Below are 19,145 nucleotides of genomic sequence, written 5' to 3'. Positions count from 1 at the left end.
ATTTGTTCTGTTTTGGTTTTTGTAGACGAAGTCTTGCTCTGTCACCCAGGATAGAGTGCAGTGATGCAATCTCAGAGCTCACTGCAGCCTCTGCCTCCCAGGTTCAAGTGATTCTCTTGCCTCAGCCTCTGGAGTAGCTGAGGTTACACGCATGAGCCACCACACCTGGTTAATTTTTTGTATTTTTAGTAGAGACCAGTTTCACCATGTTGACCAGGCTGGTCTTGAACTCCTGACCTCAAGTGATCCAACTGCCTCAGCCTCCCAAAGTGCTGGGATTATAGGCATGAGCCACTGCGCCCAGCCTATTTGGTTTTTTTTGTTTGTTTGTTTTTGTTTTTGTTTTTGTTTTTGTTTTTTTTTGAGACGGAGTTTCGCTCTTGTTACCCAGGCTGGAGTGCAATGGCGCGATCTCGGCTCACCGCAACCTCCGCCTCCTGGGTTCAGGCAATTCTCCTGCCTCAGCCTCCTGAGTAGCTGGGATTACAGGCATATGCCACCATGCCCAGCTAATTTTTTGTATTTTTAGTAAAGACGGGGTTTCACCATGTTGACCAGGATGGTCTCGATCTCTCGACCTCATGATCCACCCGCCTCGGCCTCCCAAAGTGCTGGGATTACAAGCTTGAGCCACCGCGCCCGGCTTATTTGGTTTGTTTTTAATAACATTTTCCTTAAACACTTAATTCTGATGATTTTTTACCCCCCTTCTTTTTTTTTTTTTTTTAATCTCAGACTTTCTGAGTTAATACCTTCCCTGATATTTGTATGGCATTTCATGATTTACAAATAGCACTCTCACAGGACAAAGCCGTATGCACACAAGTGACTAAGGCAGTACTTGCCTCAAATATGAAGATTTAGACTATAACACTATTAAAAAAATATGTCATAAACTGTAAAATTGCCCTTTAAGCTTAAATAGCTCAATATTTTGGAGAATTATTTGTGTTCTATTCACCACCAGAGGATGCCTAAATTATAATAGTAATATTGGGCCTTAGAAATGAAGTAAAACTCAGTTTGAGAAACACACGAGAAACCTTAAGAATTAAAAACTTTCTCGGTTCCCCTGGAGTGCTTGCTGTATTAGCAGAAGATATTCTCACCAAAAATATGCTAAAATTAGAGGTGGCTGTCATCTGGCTAGATACAGATTAGAAACTGGATTATTACTGAGGAAACACTGCTCAATTCTTCTTATGTGGCTTCTAAAGTAAAAAGAAAATGTGTGTGTGTGAATGTGTGAAGTGGGGGGAAACTGAAATCGAAAATCAGAATGAAAATAAGGTTTTCTATCCTTGACCCAGAAGAATGGAGTTCTTGTTCATCGCTCAGCATCGAGAGGAACTCTTAGTTCAATAGGCAATAGAACCACACATATTACTGTAACCCTACGTTAGAATATTCTAAAAGACACGTGCTCTAGTTTTTTTAAATTTTGCAATACCTTATTTTGATGTAATGTCAAAATGGCCAATGGTTTGGAGTGGCACGAAAAAGGAAGGGAGTGGGTAAAGAAAAGGTCCGTTTTTGATGCGTTTTGAATACATGTTTTAAAAAGAATACTTATTTCCTGGTAAATAGCATAGCAGGTCTCTTCAAATTTTTTCATAGGCTTAAAGTCAATACATTTTCAAATACACATTAAATAAAAGAACAATGATGATGGCTGCTCTTAAGTAAAAGTTTTTGTTCTGAACTACAATCATATTATAGTACTTGAAGCCAGCATTTCTATTCAAGTGTATTTTTCTGAGGTCACCAGGCATATCTAATGCACAGTGTGGCTAAATGTCTATTTGACTGGAACAGTTGGATTTCTGCCAGATTTAGTTTTCAAGAGGGTATAAGTGGATTTGGCTACAAATCAAATCTCCCTAACATGGCCATGGTTTTTCTGGTTAACGTGGGTGTCCACAGTAAGGATGACTTATTCAAGTTGATTACATTGTGAGTTAGAAATCAGGAAAATAGCCATGAACTTTGGATGAGACTTACACAATCTCTAATTTAAAAAGAGAACTGAAAAACAGACAAGTGAAATTCCATGATTAAAATCACAATCTGGGCTAGAAACTCGTCTACTGCTGTGACGGAGTTTTCATAAAGCTCTTTTGTATTCTGTTGTAAAATAGGACCTGTGTCAGATATATGAGACAATGCACATATTTAAAATCATCCATCCATCCTTCATCCATTCAGCAAGTATTTGCTGAGTGTCTATGATATTCCAGGCATCATGCTAACTTCTGGCAAAGAAGCAAAAGATGAATCACACATGTATCCAGAGCTTTAAAAAAAAAAAAAAAAAGTAGTGTCTGGGGGAAATGGGACAATGACAAAGGCCACAAGAGGAGTATAGATTAAATTTTGTGGGAGTTCAGAAAACAAAGGTTATTTCTAGCTGATGAGATAGGTAAAAAGTTCATGATAGATGAAGCTGTGCGTTGAGGTCTGAACAGGAATTAGGCAAACAGAAAAGAGAAAAAGAGATATGGAGTTTAGGAAAGAGGGGAAAGCATGAGGAAACTCTGAGACTTTCTAGTGAAAGTCAGAACATGAGGAAAATCGCAAGAGAAGATTTGCAGGCAGCACAGTTTTAGCAAAGGACTCACGAGAGAAAGTGGGAGAAGAGACTACACAGGCAAGTTAGAGGACAGATGTAGAAGGCCAGCCTGTTGAGTTGATGCGTATAACGTTGTCTGAAGCCTGCCTGCTTTCTACAAGTACTTAAGGCAACTAGGAATTTGGATTCATTAGGTAAAACTCTGGCCTCAGATTATTTATAGTGCCCTATTTTTCAGTAACACATTTTTGAGTTACAGGAAAACTGTCAAATACACACACACACACACACACACACACACACACACACACACTTGCCATTGTTGTAAGCTAATAACTTCAGGCACAATGTACCCTTGAGATTAAGCTCACCATTTCATCTACTACCTCCCTGGAACTTCTAGAATGCCACAGTCATCTCGAAAAAACACTGTTCAAAAAGACTTAGATCTGAATCTTGGCTTCACCTCTCATTACCTATGTAATTTGAAGCATGTTTAAACCTTTCTGGATTTCAGTTTATTCTTCTGCAAAATGGGGGTATCTTCTGTATCAGTCTGCAACATTTTGGTTGCAATTGATGGAAAATTTAACTCAAATTGGCTTTAGTTAAATGAACAAAGAATTTATTTGCTCTGTAATGAGAAAGACCAGAGTCAGGGTGAGTTTCAGGAAAGGCTGATCCAGCTGTGTAAAGAATGTCCCCAAGGACTTAATTTCTTTATTTCTCTAGTTACTGTATCATATACCACAGGGCACTCCAATTCATGGTATCTCCAGGCTCACCCCTTTTGATAGCAGGACAGCTTCAGAGCTTCTAGACATCACACAGTCCCACCTCTCCATTCAAGGGAAGAGAGTTGTGCATATACATCTTGGAATCTCAATCAATCTCTCTCTCTCTCTCTCTCTCTCTCTCTCTCTCTCTCTCTCTCCTCTGTCTCTCTCTCTCATTGGACTGAATTGGGTTCTGTGCCCATCTATGACTCATCACTCTGGCGAAGGGGAAGAGGTAAGTGCAAGCCAATCACAAGTTACCCTGAACCTGAGGGGAATCATCTTCTCAAACCTCATGGCTGAGGTGATTTTCCTGTAGAAATACCAGGCAACAACTGGGGAAATGGAAAGGGGGCTAGACAGGCAACTAGCACATGTCTGCTTTTATGGTCAGTCTGAGAAGTAAAAGCACAGAGTGGACAGTCAATAAATACTTTTCTTCCTTGCTCCATGTGGGTGATCTTCCTCAGTATTCAGTAAAAGCCAGTTTTTTATAAAGCCTTAGGTATTTTCATTTATCTTTTGTTTACTTATTTTTTCAGAGACAGGATCTCACTGTCATCCAGGCTGGAGTGCCGTGGCACAATCAGAGCTCACTGCAGTCTCAAACTCCTGGGCTCAAGTGATCTTCCCGCTTCAGTCTCCCAAGTAGCTGGGACTACAGGCGTGAGACACCACACCCAGTGTTAAGTTTCCTTTTTAAGAAAGAATCTCTTTTGAAATGCCAGAGCAGTGTCCTTCTCCTTTTACCTCATAAGTATTTGCTTCCCAGATTATTTACAGTCATGGCAGCCTCACCAACACAACCTTTTGGAAATAAAAATTGTAATCAATTATTTTATAAGTGTGTTTTCTGCTATGCAATGCCATCCAAACAATTGAATTTTTTCATTAAATCAACATTTGTCATATTTTTCAATTTCAAAATAAGTTAAACCTCTTAAAATATAATTTATTCAACATCAAGAAAAATATTTTGTATATGTTTTAGGATTTCCAGTTGAGCCTCAAATGGGATTCCACATCTGCCTGTATGTGATGAACTAGTAAGCTTTATAGGAGCATACTTACATAAATTGCTATACAGGGATAGGTAATTATTAATTATGTTCATAATTGGCTACTAACTATAGAGTTTATAATAAGATAAATAGATTCCAGGACCCCAAATGGCCTAGTCTCTGCATAGTGTTGCATTCTAAGCAAGAGTCCATTTGGCAAAAGGAATTTAAAAGAAATTGTAGCCTTTACTTGCATTTAACAAGGAATATTACAGGGTATACTGTATAAACTATTCTTAAAATTCCCTTTCTCCTTTTCTGCCCTACCCCACAGAACACTCCAGAGTGTTCTGGAGCAGAGCACTCTCAAACCCCACAAATTATCTCCCATACCTCAGCCTATATGACTTTTCTAACCCCCTTCTCCAGCCCCTATTTCTTATTATGTGGATGGCTTCCCCTCGTTTCTGTTTACTTTCCATGACCTTCAAGTATTACCTAAATTATCCTATGTAAAGGAGGTCCAGGTACTGGCACAGCAATCAAGACTCTTCCTCCTGGTCTTCCTGCCTCCAGTTCTAGTCTTTCTCTGTCCACCATATTGATTCAACACAACTAAAAATGCTGAGAAATTTGATGTGGGAGGGTGAAAGAGTAAGAAATGTGGCCTAGGTAAAATTCTAATAAATTTTGTCCCCAGCTTAAAATGAATGCTAGAAATTGTGTGGAATGCTTTCCATACTTTTTTTTTTATTAGAATCTCTCACCAGCCTTATAGGGTATATCCTGGAATCCAGGACTTTGAACTCAGAACTCCATTGCACACCACCTTTCTATAGGAAAGGATCTAGCCACACATTTTTATCATTGCATATTCATATACATTGGTATAGTTTGTTCATTCAGTATCCTTTATTGTAAAAGTTAGGCTAATACCATAAACAAATATTTTGTTATAAGAAACTGACGTCAGAATTGATGCTCCAATCTGAATACTGTTTAGAACTTCCACCTTTATTTTCATTTGACAAAACATCCATTGATGATGATAATGTACCTGTATTAGTCTGTTCTCATGCTGCTATGAAGAAATACCCAAAACTGGTAATTTATTTATTTTCATTTTTTTATTTTTTTGAGACGGAGTTTCGCTCTTGTTGCCCAGGCTGGAGTGCAATGGCGCGATCTCGGCTCACCGCAACCTCCGCCTCCTGGGTTCAAGCAATTCTCCTGCCTCAACCTCCTGAGTAACTGGGACTACAGGCACACGCCACCATGCCCAGCTAATTTTTTGTATTTTTAGTAGAGACGGGGTTTCACCATGTTTACCAGGATAGTCTCGATCTCTCGACCTCATGATCCACCCGTCTCAGCCTCCCAAAGTGCTGGGATTACAGGCTTGAGCCACTGTGCCCGGCTCAAAACTGGGTAATTTATAAAGAAAAGAGGTTTAATTGACTCAGTTCCACAGGGCTGGGGAGGCCTCAGGAAACTTACAATCATGGTGAAAAGGGAAGCAAACATGTCCTTGTTCACATGGCAGCAGGGAAGAGAAATGAGAAGCCCCTTATAAAACCATCAGACCTCGTGAGAACTCACTCACTATCATGAGAACAGTATGAGGAAAACTGCCTCCATGATTCAATTATCTCCACTTGGTCCCACCCTTGACACGTGGAGATTATTACAATGAAAGGTGAGATTTGGTTGGGGACACAGCTAAACCATGTCAGTACCGGAAGTTCTGATATACAAAAAGATAAACTGCAAGTAATAAACCAAAGAACAGGTATTTACAAAATATCTCTTATGAACTTAGTATTTTGCAAAGAGCTTTGACAGAAAATTTTTACACAGGATTTGAATAGACCAACTGAAAGAAACATTATATAATTGGAGTAGGCCTACATTGAAAAAATGCTGGGAGAGGGTTAACCTGCAACAACTGCCCTTAAATCTCTCTAGATAATGATAGCTGGTGAGACAGCTGTCTGAGCAGTAGAGAGGGAAAGGAAGAAGGGAAGGGGGCCCTAAGAACCTGCTTGTCATTGGACAATCAGTGTCACTGGAATGCCCAGATATTGCTGGCCCAAGTATTACAAGATAATAGGTTAAGTGACAGGATTAAGTTTATTTTACTGATGAAATTTTAAAATTCCACCCTAAGGTAGAACCAAGAGTTTCCTGTTGTGCTTCTGTTATACCCATAATGATTTCATTAATACTTCTTTCTTTCTGAGCTTGGGTCAGAAAGAAGTCTGATTCTTTGGCTTTAAAAGTGTTTTAAGTGCCTGGTACCTCTTAAACTGTGAGGGGAAGCCAGCTGTCTTAGGGAATGTCTTCCTGTGTTTCCTGTGTTTCTTCAGAGGAACAATGCAAATTGGAGAAGGATAACCTCTAGAGACAGGGTGAAGTAAAGTGCTAGTTTTAAGCAAAAGAAGAAAACATCCATAATGAGAAAAAGCTTCTCATGTCCGGTCTTCACTCAGCATGGTCACACCTCTGTGTTCTCCACCCCTTTTCTGTTCTCAGTGCATTAGGTTAAGATTTTCCCCAACATTAGCTCAGCCTCCTTTCCAACTGTGATGGGAAACATTAGGCTTTCTACCACCCAACATACATTTGTATCCCATTACTTAATGCAACAGCTAATTCATTTCTCCAGCTTATATTTTTTAATACAGGACAGTCTCCTTAGGGAAGAGCTGGTGTTTGCTTGTCTTATGGTAATCAGTCTCAGACCCAGCCATTTCTTAGTGTAAGGGAATCAGCCTTGACAGCCTCCACATTCCACAGTCCTTCCCACTCTCTCAGACCCTCAGGGACTTAAAACTCTACCCTTTTTTTCCCTCCCTGAAACTTGTGAGAGTTTTACTTAATCAAAAATGTTTAATATCAGTTTTGTAGCCCCCCTCTTTTTTTTAAAGCCTGTGCATCCCACTAGTATAGGGCATATGTTAATCCAGATGATTGGTTAAAAAAAAAACAACAGCAAAACAACAAATATATATATTAGACAGATAGAAAGATAATGATATTTTTCAGCTGAAATCGCAAAGCAATCATTTAAACTGAAAGAAATCTGTGAAGCCAGCCCACCCAGAAGTAACTCATTCTTTTTTAAACACTCAGAGAACTCTTCAAGTATGAATCTTAATGCATTTAATATTTCATACATTTTATTATAACTATTTGAGTATATATGCAAATATATATTTTGTACACACATACACACATATATTCTACCATTCTATCTACTGGATCCTTAGCTCATTCAGAATAGGGTTCTGTTGTTTTTCTTTATATTTCCCAGCATATAGGTCCTCACCAACATCAGTTAAATGAATGGATGAATATGTTAATATAAACATAAAAGCTAACCGAGTGATTTCAAATAGGCCACTGCTGTGCTGGAACCTCCTAGCTGGGAGCGTGCTAGAATATTGAAGACATTCTGGTCAATGGTTTACACTGCTCTGTTTCAGCCTACATCTTGGCAAATGCAACTGATGGTTTTGTTTTAAGTTTGTACTTGTTGCATATATGATAGAGTCACACGATAGAGGATTAAGGAGCCCAGGTTGTAAGAAGGGATACAGTTTGAATGTTTTGTCTTCTCCAAATCTCATGTTGAAATGTGATCTCCAGTGTTGGAGGTGGGGCCTGGTGAAAGCTGATGGATCATGAGGCCAGATCCCTTATGAATGGTTTGGCAGCATCCCCTTAGTGATAAGTGAGTTCTCACTCAGTTATTTTACATGAAATCTGGTTGTCTAGAAGAGTCTGTGACCTCACACTTCTCTCTCTTGTTCCTGCTGTCACCATGTGACATGCTTGCTCCCCCTTTGCCTTCCACCATGATTGCAAACTTCCTGAGGCCCTCACCAGGAGCAGATGCTGCAGGCATGCTTTTACAGCTGGCAGAACTGTAAGCCAATTAAACCTGTTTTCTTTACAAACTACCCAGCTCCAGGTATTTCTTTATAGCAATGCAAGAAACGGCCAATACAGGAAATTGACAATGAGTAGTGGGGCATTGCTGTAAAGATACCCTATGATGTGAAAGCAGCTTTGGAATTGGGTAACAGATAGAAGCTGGAAGAGTTGGGAGGGCTCAGAAAAAGACAGGGAGATGAGGGAAAGTTTGGAACTTCTTGCAGACTGCCTAAATGATTGTGACAAAAATGCTGATAGAAATATAGATGATGAAGGATAGGTTGACTGTGTCTCAGATGGCAATGAGAAACTTATTGGGAACTGAAGTAAAGGTCATCCTTGTTATTCCTTAGAAAAGAACTTGGCTTTATTGTGTTCATGTCCTAGGACTCTGTGGATGTTTAAACTCAAGAGTGATCACCTACAGTATCTGGTAGAAGAAATGTCTGAGCAACAAAGCATTCAAGAAGTGGCATGCTGGCTTCTAACACCCTAAATCAGATGTGGGAGCAAAGGAACGACTTAAAGTGGGAATTCATATTTATTTATTTTTTATTTTTATTTTTTTTTGAGATGGAGTTTCGCTCTTGTTACCCAGGCTGGAGTGCAATGGTGCAATCTCGGCTCACCGCAACCTCCGCCTCCTGGGTTCAGGCAATTCTCCTGCCTCAGCCTCCTGAGTAGCTGGTATTACAGGCACGCGCCACCATGCCCAGCTAATGTTTTGTATTTTTAGTAGAGACGGTGTTTCACCATGTTGACCAGGATGGTCTTGATCTCTTGACCTTGTGATCCACCCGCCTCGGCCTCCCAAAGTGCTGGGATTACAAGCTTGAGCCACCGCACCCCGCGGAAATTCATATTTAAAAGGGAAGCAGAGCATAAAAGTTTGGAAAATTTGCAGCCTTGTCCTGACGTAGAGAAAGAATACAAGCCAGCTGCATAGCAACCACTTGCTAGAGAGATTAGTAAGGCTAAAAGGGAGCATGACTAAATGTGAAGGTATTTCAGAAATCTTTGATATAACCCCTTTCATCACAGACCCAGAGACCTAGAGGGAATGAATGGTTTTGGGACCAGGCCTGTGGTGCTGCTGCCCTGTGCAGCCTCGAGATACTTCTTCCTGCATCCTGGCTGCTTCAGCTATAGCTAAGGCTCAAAGGGCATCAGATACTGCTTGAGCTGCCACTCTGGAGAGCACAAGTCATAAGCCTTGGTAGCTTCCATGTGTTAAGCCTGCAGGCACATAGAATGCAAGTGAGAAGGAGACTTGGCAACTTCTGCCTAGATTTCAGAGGAGGTACAAGAAAACCTAGTTGCCGAGGCAGAACCCTGCTGCAGGACAGATCACCCACAGATAAACTCTCTACCAGGGCATTGCTGAAAGAAATGTAGGATTAGAACTGCCATACAGAGTCCTTACCAAGGCACTGCCTAGAGGAGCTGTGGGAAAGGGACAGCTGCCCTCCAGACCCAAGAATGGTAGAGGCACCAGCAGCCTCAGTGTGGAAAAGCCATAGGCATCCAGCTCCAACCCATGAGAGCAGACACAGGAGCTGAACCCTGCAAAGCCACAGGGGCGGAGCTGCCCAAGGCCCTGGGAGTCCAGCCCTCACACCAAGATGAGGGACATGCAGTTAAAAGAGACTGTTTTGGAGCTTTAGGATTTAATGTTTGCCCTGCTGGGTTTCAGACTTGTGTGGGGCCTATTGCTCCTTTCTTTAGGCCAATTTCTCCCTTTTGGAATGGGAATCTTTACTTATTGCCTGTACCACCATTGTATCTTGGGAGTAAGTAACTCATTTTTTTATCTTACAGGCTTATATGTGGAAGAAACCCATCTCCATATAAGACTTTGGACTTGGGACTTGAGGCTTTTGAGTCAATAATGGACAAGTTAAGACTTTGGGGGACTACTAGGAAGGCATGATTGTATTGAAACGTGAGAAGCACATGAGATTTGGGGAGTCAGTGGCAGAATGATATGATTTAGATGTTTCTCTCCTGCAAATCTCATGTTGAAATGTGATTCCCAGTGTTGGGGATGGGGCCTGGTGGAAGGTGACTAGATCATGGAGGTGGATCCTTCATGAATGGTTATCACCATCCCTTGGTGATAAGTACCTTTTTTGCTCAGTTAGTTCACGTGAGATCTGGTTGTTTACAAGAGTCTGGGACATCCCCCTCCTCTCTCTCTTGCTCACGCTCTCACCATGTGACATACTTGCTCTCTTTTCACCTTCTGCCTTGACTGTGACTTCCTGAGGCCCTCACCAGAAGCAGATGCTGGAGGCATGCTTGTACAGCCTATAGAACTATGAGCCAATTAAATGTTTTCTTTAAAAATTACCCCTGTTTAGTTTGTTTGCAATTTGATGAAATAAGCTTTGCAAAGTTAAGCCAGATTTTTTTCACACCAGTTCCCAGAAAATCATACTTAATGTGAATATTCTTCCTACAACCTATAAGTGGATCTTTTATGCAGAAGACAGAACCAGGTAACTACTTTTTCTTTTTTAAAACTATTTGCAATTACTAAAATATTATTCTACATATAACAATAACAAAGAAAGGTATACAAAATGAAAAAGAGGAAAAAGAAACCATGGTCTATTCTACTACCAAGAAATAACTACTGTTAACACTTTAATTTATATCATTTGTGATTTTTTTTCCTGACTCTATAGATGTGGCACATGCAAGTATGGGTTTGCCCCCTTTCTCTACTTCTTTGAATACAAATGGTTACAGCAGGTGCCACCATATTACTACTGTGTAACAACCTTACCTTCTACTATAGTTGTTTGGTTAGGTGCATGGATAGTTACCCAAACTGGACTATTCGGAGTTACCCTCTCTCTAAGGATGAAGCTGCTGGAAATAATCCTTGACTATGTGGAGTAAGAAACTGGGAAAACAGTCCAGAGTGAGAGAGATGCATAGAAAGAAACAGACAAGAGAGAGCCTTGACAGCATCTACGTGTCTGGTTTCAATTATTCAAAGGCCTGGAGGAAACAAAACTTTCTTTAGTTTCCCTGGTAGAGCAGATGCTGCAGTATGCTTCCCAGATCCTCCCCATCAGGACCAAGGTATCCATTGCCCCAGATGCCAGGAGAGTCACTTACTGATGGCTAAAAGCTGAGTCAGTTCCCAGGATTTGCCTTGTACTAAGGAGCTGTTTGGATCAAGGCTGCATACTCTTTCCAGGATTATCTTACATATAATTATTGATTAATATGTTTATATAAAGGTCTGAGTCCCTTGCCTCAAAAGGAAACCATACGAGAGCTTGCCATGGAATTGACTGTAGCATGGGTTGCAATTGCATCTCAGTCCAACTTTGCCTTTGCTCAGTCCTGCTTCCCTCACTCTGTTACAGGTATTGATTCAAAGAGCACTGCCCAGAAAACTTTCTGTCTCCATCTGTTTCTTGAGATGACTAACTTAAGACAGTGGGTGTGGCAGAGCTGTTTAAATGTCCCACATAATGCATTCTCTCTTTCTTTCTCTGTAATAGGGCATATAATGTATCATAGTAAGTCACTCTGGCCAGGCCCAGTGGTTCATGCCTGTAATCCCAGCACCTGGGAGGCCCAGGCGGGTGGATCACCTGAGATCGAGAGTTTGAGACCAGCCTGACCAACATGGAGAAACCCTACCTCTACTAAAAATACAGAATTAGCTGTGCGTGGTGGCACATGCCTGTAATCCCAACTACTCAGGAGGCTGAGGCAGGAGAATCACTTAAACTCGGGAGGCAGAGGTTGCAGTGAGCTGAGATCATGCCATTGCACTCCAGCCTGGGAAACAAAAGCAAAACTTAAGTAAAAATAAATAAAATAAAAAATAAATCACTCCACCATTAGTACTTAAGTTAGCACAAGCGGCTTCCTGTTATTTGCAACCAAAAGCATTCTAACGTATTATTTGGTTATGATAAATTTCTCAAAGTAACTAATGTTACACAAGAGCGATACATTTTTAAGATTGTGATCCCCATTGCCACATTATCCTTCAGAAACCTTGCACCAGTTTACATTTTCACTAATAGTATGCCAAAGTAACCATTTCCTAGGCTTTGTTCAACTCTGATATTATCCTTTTTTAACGTTTTCATTCAACAAATGTTTACTGAGCGCCCACTATGTACCTGGCTATGTACTGGGAGCTGGGGATAAATCTTTGCCACAGTGGAGCTTTTATTCTAGGTGTGAAGAGATACACAATAAAGATAAGTGGTATTGCACACTAGAAGGTGGTGGATGTCATGGTGACACATGACACAGGAGGGGACAGGCAGTGCAGAAGGTGAAGGGTGTCTCTGTTAAGTGCAGGAGTCAGGGATGCCCTCTCTGAGAAGATGGCTTTTCAGCCAAGACTGGAAGAAGGTAAAGGGAAAAAGTGTAGGCATACTGGTAGGGGCAGAGCAGGGTTGGGGGAAGAGCATTCTGGGCAGAGGAAGCAGCTAGGACCAAGTTTTGGAGGTTGGAGTACACCTGTTACGTTCAAGCAACAGCAACGAGGCAGAATGAAGAGGCAGGAGCAAAGGAAGCAAGTGGGAGCGTGGGAGAAGATGCGGTTAGTGAGCTAATGAGGGCTGCCACATAGTCCTGAGGATGGTGGCTTTCTCTCGGTGAGATGGAGAGCCACTGGAGGGATTTGAGTAGAGGAGTAACTTGTTCCCATTTATGATTTAAAGGGAGCACCCTGGCATTAAGAAAAGACTACAGGCCGGACGCAGTGGTTCACACCTGTAATCCCAGCATTTTGGGAGGTTGAGGTGGGCAGATCACTTGAGGTCAGGAGTTCAAGACCAGCTTGGCCAACACAGTGAAATCCTGTCTCTACTAAAAATACAAAAATTAGCCAGGTGTGGTGGTGCATGCCTGTAGTCCCAGGTACTCTGGAGGCTGAAGCATGAGAATTGCTTGAACCCAAGAAGCACAGGTTGCAGTGAGCCAAGATCACACCACTGCTCTCCAGCCTGGGCAACAGAATGAGAGTCTCTCTTAAAAAAAGAAAAAAGAAAAGATAAGACTATAGCCATGCATCACTTAATGATGAGGTACTATGCTGAGAAATGCATCATTAGGTCATTTTGTCATTGTGTGACCACTATAAAGTGAACTTAGACAAACTTAGATGGCGTGACCTACCTCACAACTAGGTTATACGTTATGGCCTATTGCTCCTAGGCTACAAACCTGTACAGCATGCTTTTGGACTGAATACTGCAGGCAATTGTAACACAATGGTATTTGTGTATTTAAACACAGAAAAGGTACAGTAAAAATACAGTATTATAATCTATAATCTATAACCACTACAGTGTACGTGGCCTGTCGTTGATTGTCATTGTTATGCAGCATATGACTGTATAGTGAAAGTGAAATTGGAAGTAGGATGTGCTGGCTCTGGCAGTATGTACACTAAAGGTGGAGCTATATAGAGAAGATTAGCATGATCCTGTGCAAGAATGACATGCAAATTCCTGAAGAATTTAATATTTTTAAAATGTATTTTTTTAAAAAATTAAAAGTAGGAGATCAGATAGAAGACTTCGCCTATCTGCTTGCCTAAAAATGGTATTTCTTTGTTGTGAATTTTGCCTCCAAGCATTTTATATACATAAATTGATTGTCTGTGTTTCTTCTATTGGGAATGGCCTATTTAAGACCTTGGATGATTTTTCTATTAGAATATTTACCTTTCTCTATGAATTTTCAATGATATTTAAAATGTAGCTCTTTTTCATATATGTGTAGTTCTCCGTCTCCAGTTGTTCTTTCAGTTTAATAATGTTTATTTTTTTTTATTTAAAAAATTTTTTTTTGAGATGGAGTTTCGCTCTTGTTACCCAGACTGGAGTGCAATGGCGCGATCTCGGCTCACCGCAACCTCTGCCTCCTGGGTTCAAGCAATTCTCCTGCCTCAGCCTCCTGAGTAGCTGGGACTACAGGCATGCGCCACCATGCCCAGCTAATTTTTGTATTTTTAGTAGAAACGGGGTTTCATCATGTTGACCAGGATGGTCTCAATCTCTTGACCTTGTGATCCACCTGTCTCGGCGTCTCAAAGTGCTGGGATTACAGGTGTGAGCTACCGCGCCCAGCCAATAATGTTTATTGTTTTTTTTAGATAAAGACATTTTTAATTTTTATGAGAACATATTTTTAAAAAACATTTCCTTTAGGGATTCTATGCACAATAGCATACTTAGTATTTTGCCAAGATTATTGCTTCAGTCTAGGCTTTTTTGTTTGTAAGAAATAGAAGCAGGCTTAATTAAAGGGAAATTCATTATAATATAGGGGATTTGAACTGGAATCCAGGTGTAAAAGATTTAGCCAGGCTTCATGAGATACTAGGAACCAGGAATTGAAATCTTGTTCAGAATTGAAACATCTTTATCCATTTCTCTAAGCTTGCCTTCTCTCTCCTCTCTGTTTCTAAGTTACTGCTTCATTTCCTTTCCTTTTTGATAAATTGTTTATCCATATATACATCACTCTGATGTGGCCAACTCAGTTCCAAAGCCACTGACAAGTGAACTAGTATCTCTGTGCCCCAATTTCAATTCGTGGCAAATAGAAGCTGATTCACACACTTAATCTAGTACATTGGCTGGTCCAGGGGTCAAGTTCCTGTCTCCTCCCATCTCTCAACAAATGAGCTGTGGCCAGGGAGTCTGGAAGTCACAACATACGAGGAGCTTATCTTGAGGTGGGTGTGTACAGAAAGAGCTGTTCTCACAAGAACTATGGGATATGTATTGAGTCCTTGCCATAAAAAAATATAATACACATTCATATATATTTTATTCTTGTACTTTTATGGTTTTTAAACTTTAAATATATCTAAAATAAAGCTTTGTGTTAGGTATGCTTTAGAACTTTCACATTATTTTATTTTATATTTTATTGCAAAAGGTTAGCCAGTTGTCCCAAAAAATGTGATAGAAAAAGAAATTGAACATGTGCCCAAATTGCTATTGAAATGAACTAGATGTCTTAATTTTTAGATGGCTTAAAATACTTTTGGCAACTACTGCTATTTAAATAATATTTCTCTGATTGTTGGAAAATTCTCACGGTTATGTGTTTGCTGTTGTTCCTTACCAGTTAAAAAAACAGAGCAAAGGCTAGGATCAGACCAACACAATTACTCTACCTAATGGCTCATCAATACGAAAAGGATATGGGAGCCACCTCGAAGCCACCATGTTTATGAACTCCTTCTCTAGAACTTGGTGAAGAAACAGCTGTTGGTCAAAGGGTACAAACTTTTAGTTATAAAATGGACATGTTTTGGGTATTAAGGTACAGCATGGGTGGTGGTGGGTATGTTAACTAATTTGATTGTGGAAATCACTGCACAATGCATATGTATAACAAATCATCACATTGTACACCTTGACTATATACAATCTTTGTCAATTAAATATTTTTATATCACCCAGCAAGTTTTAAAATAAAGGTTTCCCATGTTAAAAAGAAAATTAAAGAGAGAGAGAGAAAGAAAGAAAGAAAAGAAAAAAACTCAGTTGAATTCAGAAAGGCACCATCAGGCAAGTGACAACCATATCTTTCCCATCTTTTTTTTACCTGTGAGAAAGGAGAGTCTCTACACTGAGTAAATCAGAGACCGTAGAAGCAGAAACCATTCAAACACATTTTAAAACCTGACAAGATTATTATTATTTATTTTGAGGGGCTGTGTCATTACCAAGCAAGATCATTTTAAAATTAATTATATCATATATTTTTTAAACTAGCCAAATAACCATAGCCTAAATGTCGCAGTTGAAGTAGATGATGTGTAATGTTTCCTAATGATTTTTAATGTTCCTGCAAATGTAAAAATTCTTTACAAATGTAAAACTTCTAGTAAATGTACTGATTTACCAGTTTCCCATGTAAAAATGTGTTTGGCTGTCTGAAACCATTAATCAAATGCTGTATTCCACAAAGGCATTTAAAATTTACCAAAGTCAACACCTTCAAAGACAAATTTACCAAAGGCTCGTTAAGAAATTAGCATACATTTAATAATTATTTCAATAGAAAAGCAAACTATTTCTGTATAATGTAAACCAAGAAGTGGACACTGCACCTAAGCACACTATAATATGATTTCCAAGAAAGTAACATTTTAAGACTGGGTGGTGACTGAAAGAGGAGAGGGATGATCAATTCTTTTCCAATTCTATAGTGGAGACTGTAGAAAACATTTTAAACAGCTTATTAAAATCCTTCTTAGCAGCTTTTTTGAAATATAATTAATACCTGGTGGACTATGCATATTTAAAGTATAGAATTTGATATGTTTGGACCTATGTGTATACCTTTGAAACCATCACTATAATCAAGACAATAGACATATTCATCACCCCAAAAGGTTTTTTGTTTTTTGTGTTTTTTTTTGAGACAGAGTTTCGCTCTTGTTACCCAGGCTGGAGTGCAGTGGCACAATCTCGGCTCACCGCAACCTCTGCCTCCTGGGTTCGGGCAATTCTCCTGCCTCAGCCTCCCGAGTAGCTGGGATTACAGGAACGCGCCACCATGCCCAGCTAATTTTTGTATTTTTAGTAGAGACAGGGTTTCACCTTGTTGACCGGGATGGTCTCGATCTCTTGACCTCGTGATCCACCCACCTCGGCCTCCCAAAGTGCTCGGATTACAGGTGTGAGCCACCGCGCCCGGCAAAGGTTATTTTTTTTTTTTTTTGAGATGGTGTCTCGCTCTATTGCCGAGGCTGGGGTACAGTGAAGCAATATCACTGCTTCAATTGATCATACCACTGCACTCCAGCCTGCATGACAGCGAGACCCTGTCTCCAAAAAACAAAAAAAAAAAAAAGAAAAAAAACAGAATTTGGAGATGGTTCTGCCCATTCTGACTTCTCTAATAAATGAGGTAATTCCCTGAGCCCAACTCTGATCCTCAAGGACCTGTAATTACGTGGTATTTAAAATTAAAATACTATTTTAAATTTTGGCTTTTCTTCAAACAATAATATATCAGCAGCATGTATCTGCCAATCATATGTAATAAATTTCTTATTTTGCCAAAAAAAAGCAACAAAACTGCAACCTCCATCTTCTGGGTTCCAGTGATTCTCATGCCTCAGCCTCCCCAGTAGCTGAGACTACAAGCACATGCCAGAATGCCCATCTAATTTCTGTATTTTTTAGTAGAGAGGGGGTTTCACCATGTTGGCCAGACTGGTCTTGAACTCCTGACCTCAAGTGATCCACCCACCTTGGCCTCCCAAAATGTTGTGATTACAGGCATGAGCCGCCGTGCCTGGCCCCAGAAAGTATTCTTTGTGTTCATTTGTAATTTTTTCCTTTAGCACTGCCTGCCCGCAAGAAAGCCACTGATCTCCTTTCTGTCACTATAGATCAGTTTGCATTTTTTAGAATTTTATAAACATGGAATCATACAGTATGCAATCTTTTGGTCTGGCTTCTTTCATTCAGCATACTTATTTTGACATTCATCCACATCATTGTGTGCATCAGTACTTCACGCCTTTTTATTGCTGAGTAGTAGTTTATTGCATAGATATAATAGATTATCCATTCACTTTCTTTTTTTTTTTGAGACGGAGTTTCGCTCTTGTTACCCAGGCTGGAGTGCAATGGCGCGATCTCGGCTCACTGCAACCTCCGCCTCCTGGGTTCAGGCAATTCTCCTGCCTCAGCCTCCTGAGTAGCTGGGATTACAGGCACGCGCCACCATGCCCAGCTTATCCATTCACTTTCTGATGGGTATTTGGATTGTTTCCAGTTTGGGGTTATCATAAACAAAGTACTATGAACATTCATTTACAAGTCCTAGTATGCACATATGTTTCCATTTCTCTTGGATAAATACCTAGTAGTAGAATGATAGGATCAGATAATAAATGCATGTCTAATTTTTCAAGAGACAACTAAACTGTTTTGCAAAAAGGTTGTGCTATTTTACATTTCTACCAACGGTATATGAGAGTTCTTGTTCCTCTACATGCTCATCAACACTTGCTATGATCAGTCATTTTAATTTTAGCCATTCTACTAGTGTGCAGAGGTACCTCATTAATCTTGAATGAAAGAACACAGGAGAGAAAAAAAATTATTAGTGTTGATTCAGTCTAGCAAAGATGCCTTGAGTGAATATCATGCTCCTCAGATCCCTAAAACTGCCCTGGTTCTTGTTCCTGGTGAGCCTGGCTCTTTAGCTGATTTTACAATTTATGAAAATCAGGCTTTTTCTCATCTTGTACTTGTAACAAACTTCGCCCACCCACCCACCCCTTTACCACAACATCTTTGTCTCTAGATTCCATTGCTTCTAAACCAAAATCTGTTCCTCTTATAATTTGGATGTATGACCCAATAACTCCTCTTTTTGGCTTTCTCTAGTTTGACTCATGTTTCTCTCAGTTACAACTGAAATCACCCTGTGTCCAATCTTCCCCACATCTGTTCTGTATGTCATATAACCAGTGCCAAGCATAAGGCCTGGGAATCAGCAAGTGCTGAATAAATAAACTAGTATCCTCTTAAAAATAAAAGACATTAGGCATAGTGGCTAGGCATAGTGGCTAGGCATAGTGGCTCACACCTTCCCAGCACTTTGGGACACTGAGGTAGGCAGATCGCTTAAGCCCAGGAGACTGAGACCAGCCTGGGCAACACAGTGAAAGTTTAAAAAAAAACTTTAAAAATTTGCTGGGCATGGTGGCATGCATCTGTGGTCCCAGCTACTCAGGAGGCTGAGATGGGAGGATTGCTTGAGCCCAGGAGGTTGAGACTTCAGTGAGTCAAGATCACGCCACTACACTCCAGCCTGTGCTACAGAGCAAAACCCTCTCAA

The 19,145-nt window shown here is 40.2% G+C and overlaps 1 protein-coding gene and 1 non-coding gene across 2 annotated transcripts in view; one reads left to right on the top strand and one right to left on the bottom strand.

Annotated features, from left to right (window-relative positions):
* Window positions 1-19,145, bottom strand: part of LOC141584690 (uncharacterized) — a 28,066-nt gene that overhangs the window by 4,501 nt on the left and 4,420 nt on the right. The gene's annotated exons all lie outside the window — the stretch shown is intronic.
* LOC120364427 (U6 spliceosomal RNA) lies at window positions 13,689-13,794 on the top strand. Its single transcript, XR_005579688.1, has one exon. It is a non-coding gene; the product is annotated as a U6 spliceosomal RNA (small nuclear RNA).

Source organism: Saimiri boliviensis, chromosome 5 (genome assembly GCF_048565385.1).
Source record: "Saimiri boliviensis isolate mSaiBol1 chromosome 5, mSaiBol1.pri, whole genome shotgun sequence".
Lineage (NCBI taxonomy): Eukaryota > Metazoa > Chordata > Mammalia > Primates > Cebidae > Saimiri > Saimiri boliviensis.
This window is presented reverse-complemented; position numbering and strand designations above follow the sequence as displayed.